At 38.7% G+C, this 18,351-nt stretch overlaps 1 protein-coding gene across 1 annotated transcript in view; it reads right to left on the bottom strand.

Annotated features, from left to right (window-relative positions):
* The window catches only part of LOC122830314 (SUN domain-containing protein 2-like), a 32,057-nt gene extending 13,939 nt beyond the window's left edge, over window positions 1–18,118 (bottom strand). The window contains exon 1 of the mRNA XM_044115563.1: window positions 18,042–18,118. The gene's annotated coding sequence lies outside the window, so the exon portion shown is untranslated. The remainder of the gene's footprint in view (window positions 1–18,041) is intronic.
* Window positions 18,119–18,351: the final 233 nt, after the last annotated feature.

The raw sequence follows: 18,351 nt of genomic DNA, 5'->3' as shown, positions 1-18,351 counted from the left end.
AAAAAGTGCAGCATTGTTAAAATATTCCAAAGTAGATATTTTTCCAAAACGTTAACCAAGTAAATGTAACTAGTAACTACATAACTCTGCTGAGCACAAGTGTTCTCGTGCTACCGTTTTAGTTTCAGATGGTTTACTGCTCAAAAAGTGAAAGTAATGTTATACGTGATTGTTCATATGGGAATGAAAAATTTTAAAGTAAATAATTATTAATATTTTTATTGATTAATTATTTGTATAATACTGATTCCTAAATCAGTATTTGAAGCAATATTGAGTCAAATGGTAACAAAGAATTGAATTGTGGGGTCGTCAACACTCAGCCCCAGCCAAAACTAATGGCTGTGGTACAGAACCTACAAGAATGTAAGATACAAAATGATGCCAGTTCTAGTTGAAGCATACTTTTGAAACCATAACACTGATCCTATCTGACAATGGAGATAAAACTCATACAAAATATTTGGACTCCACAGCAACAGCAAGGAGAAGAAAAACCGTTTTAGCATTTCCTTTTCTTAATGCATCTGAAAGTGAACTGAGAGAGCAGTTTGCACAGTAATTCGTGAACATGCCAACTTCCTCCCCGGTCAGCGTGACCTGATACCTCAGGCACAAAGCTTAATCTCTTCTTTAAAAGCTGCATCTTCCAAAGCCAAACTAAACACAACAAGTCACTGTTCGTTCTCAAATTGCTGGAAAGTCGTATTTGTAGAGAGACGGCGGGACTTGTACAGAGCCGTGGAACCGTCTGTGCAGACGTGTGAAAACATGAACAGGCCACAGTGTCAGGAAGATGAAAACATTCCCCTGGGGAAAGAAAAAGAAATCAGATTTAAGTTCTACCAGGGATCATGTGAAAAACAGACAAAAGGGGACTTTATCCAGAAAGGGTAACACAGCCTTTTCACCAGTGACGTGCGGTCAGAGAAGGTAGGGGAGGCAGAGTAAATCGGAAGCCAAAAAAAGTGCCTGATTAAAAGTCAAAAGACAGCAGAACAAATATAAAAGGCCTTGTGAAGATGCTGGCTCAAGTGGTGTGATTGGGCTGAAAGGCCACTCAGCAACTGTCAAAACATTTGGTGGAAAAAAAACGGGAAGCTTGTACCCAATGAACACCATCCCAAGACTGGAGAAGAGCTGGTGCACTTCATAAAATAGATGGCATCACAAGGGAAGAACATTAAGCGGCAATATTGAAGCTACATCTAAAGACATCAGTCGGGAAGTCAAAATGAATGAATTGTCCAAATGGATAAGGACCCGAAGAATGCAGCCAAAGTGGTTCCGAATTGTCTTAAGAACAACAAAGTCATTGTTTTGGGGTTGCCTTGATCTAAATTGAATTTGAGGGCTGATCTGCCAAGGCATGCGAGAGCAAAACGACCTACAAACCTGACTGAGTTCCACCAGATCTGTCTGGAGGAACGGACCAGAACTCCATCAAACTATTGTTATAAGCTGGTGGTAGGAAACCCAAATCATTTGACCGAAGGCATACAGTTCAAAGGTAATGCTACTGAATACTCGGGAAATGAATATAAACTTCTGGTTTAAAAGACATTAATCAATGAATCTCTGCCATATTCATTCCCTCATTATTGTGATACTTAGCTTATAGAACTAATTTTGGTAATTACAAGAGAGGTTGGTCTGATTTGACTTCAGACAGTGAGAGGAAAAAAGCAGATATCTCTTATGTGGTGTATTTAAACTTCTGGTTTCCCTCCTCAAACAAGATTAACAGCAAACCACCAAGCGTCTAATGAGACAATAAAATTGACTTTCTCTCTCAGAACATTACGCTCCTTATTTTGGTCTCAACATTTGTCGGCTAAAGAAAATACGTAAAGTAACAACCACAAATAAAGCAATACATCTAAAAAACCCCTGGCCCGAATGAGGAATTAGGTGAGAAGGCACAGAACAGAAAGGCACATAAAGAGTAACATTTTAACTCAGCAGCAGGCAGAGTGAGGCGTTTCTGCTGGGTCTGAGAGCCCAACTATTGACACTGGCAAAACACAAAGACGGAAAAATGGCATGAGAGAGAGAGGGGTGAAAAAAATACAGAGAACCAGACTGTTTAAAAGACTATAGAGTCTAGTCCTTTACACTGTCTAGCTGCTAGACAAAAAAACGAAAAAAAGAAGCAGGTCACAAAACAGGAATAAAAGATGGGTGGGTAAAATGACGAAATAAGGTTGAAAAGACGAAAGAGGGAGGTAGACGAGAACTTTTTAGTGGAAAAGAAGCAAAACCACAGAAGGCGAGTGAATGGAGGGTAACACTGCCAGCCAGAAAAACATTTAGGTTTAATTTGAATGGAAAAAGAAGGGACGGGAAAGAGGGGAAACCATCTTGGAAGAATGCGACTACAGTTGGAAGGGGCAAACTTAGAATGGAATGCAGTGAATTGGCTTTAATCAGAGCCAAACTGGCTGGTAAATAGCTGAGGATGTGGCTAACACTGCTGGGACAATCCAGTGAAATGTGAGTCAGACACAAAGAAGTTAAGTCGTCTCCTTGGTTACCCTGAAAGCAGCGTGGAAGGTAAAGAAGCGCTCGGATCTGGGTGCTACCTAATAAATTCTGTTTACATCAGTGCCGTCCAGATGTTTCCTTTGCATTCTCTCACTTTCTATAGTTGCTTTGTGGATTTGTCTGAGGCACTGGGTAGTTTTCTTTGTTCTGGTTTACAATAAGCAGCAGAGGGGCTAATCAACGAATCCAGCACTGAGGCTTTAACTCTCATAAATCACCTGAAAAACACATGAAAGCTCTTTGATCTTAACCATCTCACTGTGTGGCTCTGGTGTTTGTTTAAGGTAGTTCCCCTCATGGAAGGATAGCCTCAGTGTAGGTCACTGTGGAAGATCCAAAGAGCAAAAACTTCACCAATAAAGGACCAACTTAAAGAAAGATATAACAGCAGCAGTTTTTCAGACTTTTTTTTTAATGGAATAATTGCACTATAAAGACCTTTACTATTATTTTGGTTTTTTTGTGTTGTAAGGTTGTAAACCTAATAACAGAATCAGAATCAGCTTTGTGAGGTGAATATTGTGTGCCTAAACAAGAATTTTGACTTCGATTTCGATATATGATTTCAGAGTGCACTGATTGCAGTTTTCAAGCCGATTACAGACTTAAAGAAATGTAATAAATAACATTTCCACAAATATCAACATACTGTATAAAAGTATTCAGGAACTTTATTGCAAAAAAAATAAAAAATTGTATCTTACTTCATTTTTTTAACTTAAAAGGTTAAATAAAACGATAAACGGGGAATACATTTTCTATAGAAAATATTTAGCAAAAATATAAAAATAAAAATATATAATGTAAAATTTTAGAAGTTTTACTTAGCTGAACAGCATTTTATTTTTGGTGTACCCGAATTACAGCACTTTTTTTGTTCTAATACTTAAAATTTCCAAAATAAATGTCATGTGAAAAAGTACAAGGCACTCATCTTCATATGTAGTAATTTAATAATAATTTAATTCAAAGAGGAGTCCATGTATTGTTTAAACCATGACAATATCATGGATATACATTGTTTAATCTTGAAATTCATCCGGATGTGTTTTCAGATGCGGCTACATTTAACATTTGATATTAAATGTTAAAAGTCTTGTGAATCTGTCATTATTTTGTCAACGTTTTTCATGTCTTTGTGTTCATTTCTGATTCTAGATTGGAAACCAAACTACTTGAGACCTTGGAGCCGTGCCTGGTAATAAGGGATGTATTCAAACCATTTGTGCTCCAGTAATGCACAGCTGTTCTTCTGCTGTAGCCAGATTGGATCTAAATTGGTGCAGTGACGTTCTGCACCACATTTTATATATGTATATATTTATTTAATTTTCAGGACGACAGAGTGTTTAGTTGTCATATAAATGTGACAACTAAACATATTTTCAGGAAAACCCCTACAGTGGTGTTGCGTTTCTAAGGAAACACTTAGAAAAACACATGGCTTTCAGCCCAGGATGACACAGCATAGGGGGCACCACAAGAGGGAGTGATGTTACTGAACTGTACACTAAGAGGTTTTTTTTTTTATTGTTTGTTTGTTTGCCTATTCAAGTCAATTGTGTGTGAGCAAAAATAGTAAATCATTACTGTGCTAAATTACAGACTGTTTCAGTGTCTGAAATGTATTTTTTTTTACCAATTCAAATTTAAATTTGAAATTTTACATATTTGCAACATATGTAAAATATGTTTTACATATGAACCTTCTACAATAGCTCTGAGTAACTTTAGCTTAAAATGATAGAGTCAACTAGTGCTTTTAATATAAATTTGATAATAAATGCTAGTTTAAGCAGGTTTTTTTCTTGTAATAAATTGCTTTTCCACATAAAAATACTGAAGATATTGTTTTAGATCAATTTTTTCCATTAAGTTGGAAACAATGTTCTTTTTTCATTTCAATTATCCATAAATTTAAACATCCAACAGAAGGATGTTTTTCTTATTTTAAAACCTAAAAACAGAAATAAAATGGGGTTCTTTAAAAATGCCGACCAATTTTCTTTAGTAGACATTTGTCAAACAACTTAAGTTGTCTTAAAACTTAAGACAACTTAAATTATATATATATATATATATAATATTAATAGGTAAGGTAACATTAGAGCTCTAAAAGAACCACTGTTTAGTTGGACATATGGTTTTCAGGATTTTAAATACCTGCACGTATATAAAATAAAGGAGCAAAGGTATCCACAAGCCCAGGTGGTCCTTGAACGCAGCAGGGAGCCCAACCGACAAAAGTAGCATCACGAAGAAGAACAATGTGGTGGACACATGAAGCGGACAAAGTGTGTGAAACCTAAACGCAATCCGTTTCACGGGCACGAGGAGCTGTTTTTTTCTGGGCGTTCATAACTTACCTCGTCATGTAGAGCCGTCTGCCGTAGATAAACAGAACAAGTCGCTAACAGCCAACACAACTGTCAGTTTCCAGTTGCTCAGGAGATGATAATCCTCTCTTTGGAAGGTAAGACTCAACTATTAAGATTCATTTAAAGCGTCATAATCCCGCTCAAGGTTCTGCTACGATATAGCCGAAGCTAAAATTAAACTGCGTTGTATTTCATTAAGTTAGGTTTTAATTTTGGAAACCGTGACAGCAGAGTAAAGCTGCGGTACAAGCACTGACGGTTGTTGGGATGGCTTCGCTTCGCCGCTTGTTGACAGTAGTCAAGCTAACAGGCTAAAACGGACTTCCGGACGAGATTTTCAAAATAAAGCGGTTGTGAGGATGATAATAATAATAATAATAATAATAATAATAATAATAATAATAATAATAATAATAATAATAATAATAATAATAATAATAATAAAAGTAGTGCAGACAATTTGACAGTTATGTTTCAATTGCGGTCCTTCCGCCAGTATTTTTTTTAATTGTAGAGAAATCTAAGAGAGAGACATTTGTAGTTGACACATAGCAATTGAGAACTAATGTGAAATTTAGAATTTTGATAGTTAAATTATGAAACGGTCAAAGACTCGACAGCATTGCTGCTTTAGAAAAAAAAGATGCAATATATAGCTGAGGCATGATGTAGTTTATCTTAGCATTTTTTTTCTTCTTAGTTTATTTCCTGTATTGCAACTGCAGTAATACTAAAATAAAAATAAATAACCGTCAAGTGTAACATTTATTTATGTGATCAGACTAAGACCTTAAAGCAAACATATCTCACCGGAAATGTGGACCACAGCCAGCCCCTCTTCTATATATTTTATTTATTTATTTACCAGCAGCTGTACACGACCACACAGGTGATGTTGTTCACTTTCAAACTGCTTCCGGTGACGCTTTTGCATTTCCCAGCAGTAAGCAGCAGTAAGCAGCTACCAATGCTACCAAACGACGTCATGCTGTTAGGGGTCGGTAGCTGGCATCCCCGTATACCAGCTGTAATTTAAAACATCTGTCACCAGAGGGAGCCGTTTAGCTATAGACGCTTGTGACGATACTGCCTGTTTTTGTTGTGTTTGTTCTTGAAGTACAATGTTATTGATATATGACTTTGATAAATCAGCCACTGTCAAACATTAAACTACATATTTTTCTTACTTTTTTCTGAAAAAAAAAAATACAGTATGATGTCAACTCTGCTATTGACAGCAAAGAGTGAAAATAATTCTAAAAGAGTAAATTATTATTTCATTACATAAACTGTATTAATCCATTAATACTTCAGATTGAGATATTTAAAAATACACAAAAAGTGAAAGAATAAAACACATTTATTTATTATGTGTTTATTATTATACTGGGAACACTGGCCACAGGCAGGGCTTCAGTCTGCTGGTCACGCTGGGAGAACTCCAATGACTTCAATGCCCTTTTTAAATTTGAGCCCCTGCCCCTCCAAAGGTCTCTGCACGGCTGTGCAGGGATCCCCAAACTTTTTGAGACCAAGATTTACTTTTTCTGTCACCAGCCAGCTGAGATCTACCTCATCACACAAAGACATAAAAATTGTAAATGAAACTCCATTGACTTGTTTTATATGCAAATACACATCAGTTACAGCAGAAATAATAAAGTGATAGAAAACTTAATGCAGTTTCTTCCTCAGTGAGATTCTGACACTGGGAGGAGGTTACTGGTTTCTCAGTCACAAGCTGGTTGCAAACCTGAGGCCAGCAGGTGTCAGTAAGTTATGGTAGATCTGAAATTTGTTTTAATGACCTCAATATGAAAAGCTACAGACTGATAGGAGGAACCAAAGAGCTCTGTAAAGGTAAAGGCAAATCTTCTGAAGCTGGGATATAATTAATTTAATTTCACATAATTATCGCGGTAGAAGCCATTTGTTTGTTAAAACTTAATAATGTCCTATTTGATGACATATACTCACAAAAGAGGTAATTAGGGGCTGCACAGTGGCGCAGTTGGTAGAGCTGTTGCCTTGCAACAAGAAGGTCTTGGGTTCGATTCCCAGCCTGGGAATGCATGGAGTTTGCATGTTCTCCCTGTGCATGGTGGGATCTCTCTGGGTTCTCCGGCTTCCTCCCACAGTCCAAAAACATGACTGCCAGGTTAATTGGTGAGTGTGTGTGAATGGTTGTGTGCCTCTGTGTTGCCCTGCGACAGACTGGCGACCTGTCCAGGGTGACCCCGCTTCTCGCCTGGAACGTTAGCTGGAGATAGACACCAGCAACCCTCCTGACCCCATTAGGGACAAAGGGTGAACAGAAAATGGATGGATGGACGAGGTAATTAGTCCAAGTTTGTGTTTATTGAACGTTTAGAAACTACAGCGGCTGTAATGAGCCACAGCAAAGGTAAACAAAGGTAAAATAACCTGAACAGGTGATCAACTCAAAACCACTCGTACCTTTTTACTCTCTCTCTCTATTTTGTCGTTTAAACACACCCGTTGCCGTGGCAACCACCTGCGCCCCGCAAGCCGAGCAGAGACATTACATTAAAAACATAAAGTTCAGTCCATTACAATATCAGGTTTCCAGGCTTGGTATTTATTTTGCGGTTATTAATAAGCCTCTCATGAACACAGTGGAGGTTGATTAGCTAATTTAAACTGCTGCTCTGCTACTCAGTCTGTGTTTGAGTCGCCTTCTTTTGATAATGGAACCGAAACACACTGAATTGCGCAACACCTTGTTGAAACAATAATTACCGAGATTATTAATTTCAACACGTTGATTTAAAAAAAATTATTATTCTTTAATGAAGCTACAAACGTTTAGCGATCTTAGTGAATATTTTGATAAGCGCGTCAGACGAGAAAGTCTTGGCGGCGTTCAGTTTGTCACCTTCTGCAGAGATCGACTCAAAACCTTCCCATGATTGACCCGTCGATTGCGATCAACGTATTGAGCATCCCTGCTGTGACACATCATAGACATGAATGTCTGCAGCAGATCTAGAACTCCCATTCAGTTTTCAAATGATCAAATTTAAGATCATTGAAATGTCAGAACCTATTCTGTTTAAATGTCAGAATTGTCATGGTTGATTTACCTTACCAGCTAATTTTACCATTATTCCACAAAAATATGGGGTATGGTGAAAGTGTTTGGGGTTGACTTGTTATCGGAGAGGAAATCCCTCTATACATCCATCCATTGTCTAGACCCGCTTACCCTTGCATTGTCACAGGGAGTTTGGGTGGGTAGGGTTGGTGCGTATCTTCAGCGGTCATTGGGTGAGAGGAGGAGGATACTTTGGACAGGTTGCCAGTCCATCACAGGAAAACACAGACACACAGCACCAGAGCGGACAAGGTGAGGTAGCAGTGCACAAAAAGTGAATGCAGTCAGGGGTGTTTGTAAAAATAAAACAAAATTTAAGGTATATCAAGGTCCAAACAAGCTGTGGTTTCCAAAATAAATCAAAACTTTTTTTTTACCACAGAGTTGATGAAAAAAACTGTACAGTAAACAGTACTTTAAACTGTATTATTAACAGTTTACCTGATTAGACAAAATGTCAACAAAACAAAGTTTTTGTTGATTATATTGAGCACAGAATAAAACACTGTGGGAACTCCCTGACATTTTGCTGCTCACTGCTGGCTATCTGGCTGAAAGAAGGTAGCTACAGAGTTCTGAAGGCCTTCAGAGCAGATCTCTGGGATTCTGCAGCACCACAATAATCATAGCCTGACCCAAGAAAAGGTTTCAGTGTTGTGGAAAACGTCATGATTTGTTCCAGTATCACAGAAAACTCACTCTTCAGTCATCAACAACTAGACCTGCTGCCCTGACATCACCGCGGAAGGTCCTGAGAGACTCCTCTGACGCAACCCCACAGAACCCCCAGTTTGCACATTGCTGAGCAAGGAGCTGGTATCATCAAAACCTGGTTTAACAAACCCATTGTCATCGGAGCAAAGCAGATGACACTGTGAGGACATACACACACACACACACACTTTCCATCTCTGAAACCTTTTAAAGAGGTCAAAACAGACAAAAACAAGAACCTTTTAAGGAACTCCCGAATGGTTTCTGAAGAAACAGCTTAAAATAAACCTGATCTGACCTTGTCACTGGGCAGCACAGATCAGGTGATTTTAAAGAAAAACTGGATGTACAAAAACTTAAAACCAGCCCAACAATCTCTTTACAGAGCAAGAACTCACAAACTGATTGTTTCTTACACTGTACTGTTAATCCCCATCAGAAACACCTGATTTCCGCCACTCAACTTTAACCATCTGCGCAAACACCCGGCTGGTCCCAGCCTCATTTGAGGAAGATGTCCACCGAGAGTGCAAATCAAGCCTGAGCTTTCCCTACCCTTCCAGCCTAGACCAGCCAATTAGCAAACACCAAGAAACTGCCACTTGAACACTGGCACATACGTTTCAGCTTCAGCATATGAAATTTCTGTTACATTGCAGGAACCTCACCAAGCCCTTCAGCCATCCACAAGACCACCACGACAAGACCGTGCCACTCCACGGCACCACGCCCGAAAATGATATACACCTGTGAATCACCAATCTTCACAGCACCCATCAAATGACACCATCATTTACCACTTACTTTATCATATATGTATATATGATAAAACCGTCTCGCATGGCCTTTACCAGCCTGCACCAAACACACATCAATCACCGCTCCTGACGTCTGCACCAGCCACACGATTTCCAGACAACGCCCTTTCATGCCCTGGTATTTCCAACCTCACACACACACGCACGCACAGACTCCCACCCTGCTTATCTGGCAAGCTTTTGCCCCAGACACAATCACAGTATGCAAACAAACAGCTGATGTCATGGGACACATGCACACATACACTAGCTAATGTCATTGGGGTGGAATGTGATCAAAATAGAGTGAGTGAAATGTGTATGTGTATATTTGAGGTAACAAGACAGTTTAAGTAGAGTTGTGTATAATGAAGGAACATGAGCGCAGAGACAAGGAGGATAGACAAGAGAGAGTGATTTGTTTTAAGAAAACAGACGGGGAGGGAGGACACACCTATAGACAGTGACACACACTCACACAGACACACACACACTCAAACAGCCTGAGTCATCGCTGACAATCTATTATCAAGGTCCAATCGGCAGAAAGTACTACAACTTAGTGCAACAAGTCTACCAGAGTTAAATATTTCTACACCCCCAAAACCGTTGTTTTACCTCAGAGCCATTTTTTTCCACATTTTGTCACATGACAACCTCAAACTTCTGTTTATCTTAATGGGTCTTCAATTCAAGTCAAGTTTATTTGTGTGGCACATTTCAGCAACAAGGCAGTTCAAAGTGCTTCATGGCACAGAAACATACAGTAAATACAGTAACCAACTGTTAAACGAGCAACAAACGTTACATTTTGTCAAATGCCATCGTCAAAATCAGCCACCAAATACACATCAAATGTGTTGATGAATGTTCAACTGACTACTAATCAAAGGAAACTCTAAAAATGTGGATTTTTACCCTCGTTTCAAAGGAAGTCAGCGTTTTGGCATCTTTGCAGTTTTCTGGATGTTTGTTCCAGATTAGTGGAGCATAGAAACTCCACTATGTTCTCCATGTTTGGTTCTGGTTCTGGGGATGCAGAGTAGACCTGCTATATCTGGAAGACCTGGGATTTCTGGAAGGTTGATACGATTGCCTTCAGAAGTCAATTAATGTGTTTTAGAGAATATTTGTGACCAAAGTTCACAAGACCAAGAAACGCATCAAACAGGTCCGGGACAAAGTTGGGGAGAAGCACAAAGCATTACCAATAATAAAATGACCATCTCACAAAAATTTTGCATTTGACATCTAAACTATCAGTCGTTCAAGAAAAGCAACCAACAAAGAAACTGCTGAGAGGTCCATGGAAATGTAATTAAAGCATAAGGTGGTAAAACAAAGTATTGGCTTAATGGGATGGAATACAAATCTGAATCACAATTTCAGATTTTCACTTCACAATTCAATAGTGTACTTATTTGTGCTGGTCCATTGTGTGAAATACCAATAAAACACTCAGATTTTAGTGGCTGTGATGTGACAACATGCCCCAAAAATTCAGAGTAGGAATACTTTTACAAGGCGATGGACCTATAAACAAAGGGAGATTATTTAAAACACAAATGATGGATTTTTATTATTTTTACACTACAATGTGGATTATAGCATCACAAAAGCGCTGTTTCTTGGTGTTGAGTGAGCAATTTTTTGAAGAAAACTCTTGCCACAGAATTCCTTCCAAATTCTGTTCTTGGAAGGAAATCCCGTTTTTCTTTGCATCATAAATATTCAAAAATTCCCAGGATACAAGCCTTTTTCTCCCACTTTTGTTTGAGGACTTCTAAGGTTGAGCAGATGAATAATACATAATAACAGAAATGTTGATCACCATCAGCCTTTTTATATGAAAGGCATGCCATTACAATTACAAGAGAACACAAGGGTGATGCAAATGGGAAAACAAGCCAAACATGTTAAGACGGACATTCATCCTCTATAAAGCCTTTAGCAGAGAATTATCAGCCGTGCATTACTCCCATGGTCTCTTTCTGACTGAACTGAAACTGGCTTTGCTCCATTTATTTCAGGTCACATTCACTAAATATTTTATCGCACAAGTCTGTTGAGAAGCTTATATTTAGAAAGTCTGGGAACCGGGCCAGACATTTACGACCGCTACCTGATGACATGTTATTGAGGAAAAGAGCTGCAAATCTCAGCGGTCACTAAGCCTCAAACAAAAAGCCTTAATTTTCTCCTTGAAGGTTTTGTAGAAACTCAAAAGTGACTGAAACCTGCGCTTTGCTTGGAATAATTTTAAATCCTCAAGAAAAAAAAAAAGTTTTACGCATTAATACTCTTCCCTATAAGTCGCAGACTTGCAGAAAAAGTACCTGTCAGTCAACACTGTTGGGTTGAGCCAATTTTTAACCACTGAGCCGACCAGAAAATGGAGCCCCTCCCCACACTCTAAAGAACGGTGATGCCTTTGGAGAGAAGCTGGCGGGACATTTCCAGCCAAAAATCTGTTTTCCTGTTAGGAAAATGGCTGAAGTATGACCGTTGGAATTTCAGGAAAGTCCATAAACAGGATGGATTTTCCTTTGTCCCTGACAAGCTTTTACAGTTTATGAGGGACACCCCAACACACACACGCACACACACGCACACACACGCACACACACACACCCACGCACGCACACACACACACACAAATGTCCTTAGTGTTCAAAGGTGTTGACTGAGGAACAGGCACTGTTATACTGGTGAACACCCTCTTAACTCTTGTTGACTTTAAACTTAAGTGGACAGTGATGCTGTTGTTACAAATGATTCCAGGTTATGACAGGCCTGTTGTTAGGTACTTGAACATCCTTATAAAGCTGGTTTAGAGTCTTTAGGCATAGAGTTAAGCAGTATTATGTAAGATTAACTTTTTTGAGCTTTACATCATGTTATAATATTATTCCCTCATCAAAAACATAGCTGGAGTTGATTCTTTCTTACATGTTTGAGAAATCCTTTAATCTCCCATGGAAACTATTCAGCCGTGCTAAACGCCCGTGTGGATCTAGCTCCGCCTTCGAGGCGCAGCTCCTCCTAAGAGCTGTTGCTTTCAAACTTCCAAGCCTCACAGAGCAGCCCTATTCTAAATAAATATTAAGTGACAATATTTCCACACATTTTGTTGAATTTCTCTGCAACTTGCTAAACAACATTTAACCACATTTTAATGGGGGTTCATGAATAAATAGTGGCATGTAATATATAGTTTTGAATCCTTTAATAAATACTAGATTTGCAAGCAGTTATCAACATGTTTCCACCAGTAACGACATCTAGTTGTTGAGCACATAACTCGTGATGCAAAAAAAGTGCTTCCATTGCAGTTTTTGCGAACTACATACATTTTGAAACGGATGGAAAACCACCTCATCATTCAAAAACGTAGCAAAAAAACATTAGGTTTTTTTTTTTTATGTTTCCATTAAGCAAATTTATTTTCAGAATTACAATTTTCCCAATTATATGGTCAATAGAAACACAGCTAGGAACATCTTGTGCTACACCAGCCAGTACTTGGAAACTACCAAAACATAATGGAGTGGTTAGGTATCAAAAAACCAACAGAATTTAAATGTATGATTGGTTCTCTGCAATAGCCACTTGACTATTTTACTCAAACCTTCAGTCATATGAAGAGACTGTGCTACCATTTTATCTTTCAAATTTCACCTTCACTTCAGACTTCAAAAATGATTATTCAATGGCTGGGGTTCGCCGAAATGACTGTGGAGATTATGCGAAAAGCAAAGAAACAGGGATGAAAGGCAATATAGGTCACGCTCAGGCCTCAACCTCATGACATCATGCAGCACAGCGCATACTTTAATCTGCTGAGCCACACACACGCTAAGCTACCCTGGACCCATCATGACAGCCTTCCATCGGCGGCTTAATCCGCTCACAGGACAGTGACTTCACCGCGGTGATGTCATGAAGGTGAGTCAGACACGTCTGAGAGAGTGAGGAAACTCAGACTGCCGCACATTCACCTGTGACACAAGATGCCAAACGAGCGACTTCTAACAGAAGGCCAGAGTCATCAAATGAGGTTGCTCGGATGAACAATCTTTTGCATTAGACAGTGGCTTACACAAGTATTCATGCACCATGGAACTTTTCCATATTTTGTCACATTACAACCACAAACAAATATGTTTCGCTGGAATTTGATGTGAAAGACCAACACAAAGAGATGTACTATTGTTAAAGAAAATTACACATGATTCAAGACATTTTTTACGAACACAAAATGTAAAAATGCTCTCCATCTAACCTGACTGAGCTTGAGATGTTCTTCAAAGAAAGAGCAAAAAAGACTTTCAGTCACTAGATCTGACTGAAAGGCTTGCAGCTGAAACTGCATCAAAAGGTGGTTCCACAAAGTATTGACTCAGGAGGGTCTGAGTATTTTTGCATGCCACACTGTTCAGTTTTTGATTTATATGTATTTATATGGAATTCAAATAAGGTTGTTACTTACTCAAAGTTTTGCTAAGTGCATTTTGTAAGGTTTCTGCTCATTTTTTATGTTAAATTTCTATACTTTTCAAAACTCAATTTCCCAAAGCTCCCAGTGATATTATTTAGCATTTTTTTGAATACATGTTGAAGATTCCCATTAATTTATGGCATATATTTCATGGTCATTATTTCCAAAACTGTAACTGTATAACACGGGTGTCCAGACTTTTTGTCTCGTGAGGCAAGAACACAAAAACTAAAATCAAGCAAATAAATCCCTCCAATTTTTTGTTTCGTTGTGTAGGAAAGGGACATTACTCACTGCAGATCCAAAAGTTAAAAAGCTGTATTTAAAGAAAGATTTCAAATTCTTGTGAGCTTGATTCAACACTTTCTTTCAAAAGAAGCTTGGCCATGTTTAACCATAAAAGCAGAATTGGAGGCAGCAATGTCAGTTTTTCAGTATTAGTCTCTGAATAAACGTTGTTCTACTTATTTTAAAATCTTGGTTATACAACGATGACTACTTTGTGTTGTACTTTACATTTCTTATTGTGAGAAAACTATGTTGGTATTAATATTACCCCGACTTCAGGCAAAAAGTCTTCATCTACTCCAACCAAGTGAGGGACGAGTCAAATTTGAATCATTCTTGAATTGCAGCTACACAAATTCTGTCCCAGGGACACAAGTAGACACTTTGGAAACCAATTCTTTCCCAGACTGGGTATTGTGTGTGCCTGGACTTATGTTTTTTTAACGAAACTGAAACAATCCAGACAGCGTCTCTCTTTCTGTGTATTAGTGTGACATAAGTGCCAAGCTGTTTTAAGGCCCCGTCACTTATTAACCAGAAACTGCAGTCTCGGAAGCGGGAGATTTTTCATCGGTGACATCACAGGTAGGGACTGACGAAGAGGTTTGGGAAACAAGAGAGAAGTCACCTTAAAAGGAGAGCGGTGATGCTGTTTTGCTGTTCCTGTTTAGCAACATTAGAACACATCATCTCTGCTTCCTCCGATTGTCTCAGAGGTTGAGTGGACCGGAAGATGCCTCAATCTTTATCCAGAGGCAGCGACTGTGAAAAATATTATCCACACATGCTTGTGATTTCGTTAATTTATTTATTTTCTTTTAGCAAAGGGAGCAAGTTGGACTCATTTCCCAAACCCTGGCAACCCTGTGTTTATCTGGAAGTTACACTGACAAGAACAAATAAAGTTCAAACGTCTTTTACCGGAAAACAGTTTAGACTGAAATTGAAAGCGGCTAAAACGAACCGATTTGCAATTGCCTTCAACAACAAGACTGAGAATGATGGTAAAAATAATTTATATGAAAAGAGACACTGGTTTCTGACATGTAGATGTCTCACCATTTATCATGTGTTTTCTAGCCACATAGTACCATTGTATAGTACAATCAAGTAACTACGTGACTTAGTTGCAATCAAGCAATTTTTATATAAAAATGCTGTATGCACCAAATAAAATGTTAAAGAAATTTGTCTTTTTAATGTAATGCCTTGAAATTGGGCCTCTGTCTCTTTAAATACTCCTGCTCTTTCTGAATGTTCACCTTAAAGAAGTCATCACAACATTGCTTCTCTATAAATCCCTTAACATTTTTGCCAGTGTCGCACTGAGAAGTATCTCCTATGATGAACTCAGTAGATGAGCAGTTCTACCAGGTGTTTGCTAATTGCTGCTGGCTAGTCTGAAGGAGCAGAGTTAGGGGAAGAGTGCTCTGTAATGTGGAAGCTCAGAAACTGAAGCTCCAAGGAGGACGTCCCTCCTGAAGGCGGGGCTAGTTCCACCCAGGCGTTTTGCATAGCCGGATGGTTGCCATGGGAAATTAAATGATTTTTCAAACATGCATGAAAGAATCAAAGCAACACCCCAAGTGTGTTTTTGGTGAAGGAATAACATTACAATTTATAATATGATGTAAAGCTAAAAACAAAGTTGATTTTACATATGTTAGGCAGCTTATGTGTGTTCTTTTATTTTCATTAACAAAGAGGGGGCATAAACAATGTTAAGCTGTTTATATTACCAATCAGCTCTTTTGTTTACAATCACATCACCAAATAACTGTTCTCCGATGCCACTTTTATGACTACAGTCAAAATCATGAAAGATAGGAACATACTAGACTAGTCTTTATTGCATAATTCCTGGAATTTGCTTTATAATCCCACAGTTGTTTAAGGCATCTGCAGGATCTCCTAACCAATCAACCTTCAGCAAAGTGTTGCTTTGGACTGCAAGCAGTTTTCTGCGCACAAAAGGAAGGTCTAGTTGTTGTCAATGCACTGATATGTACAGGTTATTGCTCGCTTACTGAAAGTGTGTGTGTGTGTGTGTTTCTGCACATCTAAGCACAGTTTTAATGTTTATCAACCATTTCCAAAACACAGCAAACCCACCTGAGTGCTGCAGACACCACAAGTGTTCACCTCTCACCTCCCCACCGCACCAGAGGGAGTCTCCGTGTGAGCTCATGTCTGGAGCTCTGCCTGTCTGAAAAGGAATTGCCACCATTAGGTAAGCTTGTGCTTATTAATATAAGAGAATATTATATAACATTAAATTAATTCCATTGTACTGTCTACCATTATTGCATTTATGTTTACAGTAACCTATTGCTTTTTTTTCATCCATCCATCCATCTATCCATTTTCTTTACACCCTTGACCTTTAGAGAGCTCGGCAGGTGCTGGTTTCTATCTCCAGCTACGTTCCAGGCGAGAGGCGGGTTCACCCTGGACAGGTCGTCAGTCTGTCACAGGGCAACACAAAGACACACAGGACACACAACCATTCACACACACTCACACCTAGGGAGAATTTAGAGAGACCAATTAACCTGACAGTCATGTTTTTGGACTGTGGGAGGAAGCCGGAGAACCCGGAGAGAACCCACCATGCACAGGGAGAACATGCAAACTCCATGCAGAAAGACCCCGGGCCGGGAATCGAACCCAGGACCTTCTTGCTTCAAGGCAACAGCTCTACCAACTGCGGCACTTTTTTTTTTTTTTCCATTTTCTTCCATGGAATGTGAAATTAAAATTGCATATGCAACACATTCCACTGTGACTGATACTGTAGTTCAGTGCTTAGAACAGCGTGTGATTTATTGTTGAATGGAAGCACGAAAATTGCGAAATTGTGTTTTGTCGGCATTAGCTGAATATTGACAAAGCTTTGGGCACATTTGTCATGGAAACTTAGACACAGAAAAGTTATTCCCAAGCTCATCTTTGTAAAATAAATGGAAATCATTGCTTACATATGTGTTTCCTAACGTCTTAACTAACGTCTTAGACAAATAAAAAAATTGCATATGTAATGCAACATAAACTATACTAGACAAGGTAATCCTTTCAACACTTACAGCAGAGAAATTAAACCAACAATCACAAGAGTTGTGCAAGAATCAGAACTACCTTCTCGAAGACTGAGTTAGGGCTTTTCCTGGAAGCTAAAATCTTTGGCAACTATTTCAAAAAATTGGAAAATTCACACCCAGAATATTATATTTGAAAGGATTTGATCTCACTTTGATATGTGGCTGATCACTCTGAAAGAATGCCATTCTCCTTACCATACAACGAAAGATGTTTCATGGCAGGCTAGACCCCCAAAAGGCAGAATCCACCCAGAGACTCATGGAAGAGCATCAATGGAGGCATTGATACATTAAAGACTGGACGGAGGGAAAATGTGAGTGTTTGAGCTCATGATGTTGAGTGTGTGTCTGAGTGTGTGATGGAAAGAGATTTATGAGGACAAATCTGCCAGATGAAGAGTATGAAGCAAGCGCCAGAGACTCATATTTGTTCGGGTCGTGACCTGAAGGACTGATTGAGTTCCTCCCACCCCCCTTTTTTGAGCCTCTTTTTCTTCTTCATTTGACAGAACTTTTAGTTTCATTCAGTTTTTAATAGTTGACCTCTAAAAATTATAATAATCAGGCTAAAAATAAAAGCCTGTTGTGTTTTGATTCATCGTCACTCACCTTTACAGTTACAGAAATGTTTCCATTCATGCCTCACATCACCAGGCTCTTTGGTTCCAGCACCGCCACACAGGTGAGTAATCTGTCTGGTATTGTAGCACCAATAATAGAATTGACAATTAGACAGTTTGCATGATGAATTACCTATCTTTTCACTTGACAGCTGTTGATGTAGCATTCATTAAAAGAGGGATGTTTCAGTTTAGCAGCTTTGTTATGGTAATTTGGAATTATAGAAATGTTTGTATTTCGCACAGAAAATCTCATATTGATTGAAATAGAACAATAAAAACACAAAGCAATTTAATCT

The sequence above is a fragment of the Gambusia affinis genome, linkage group LG04 (genome assembly GCF_019740435.1).
Source record: "Gambusia affinis linkage group LG04, SWU_Gaff_1.0, whole genome shotgun sequence".
In the NCBI taxonomy this organism is placed as follows: Eukaryota; Metazoa; Chordata; class Actinopteri; order Cyprinodontiformes; family Poeciliidae; genus Gambusia; species Gambusia affinis.
Note: the sequence above shows the minus strand (reverse complement) of the source record. Positions and strands in the feature narration are given on the sequence as shown.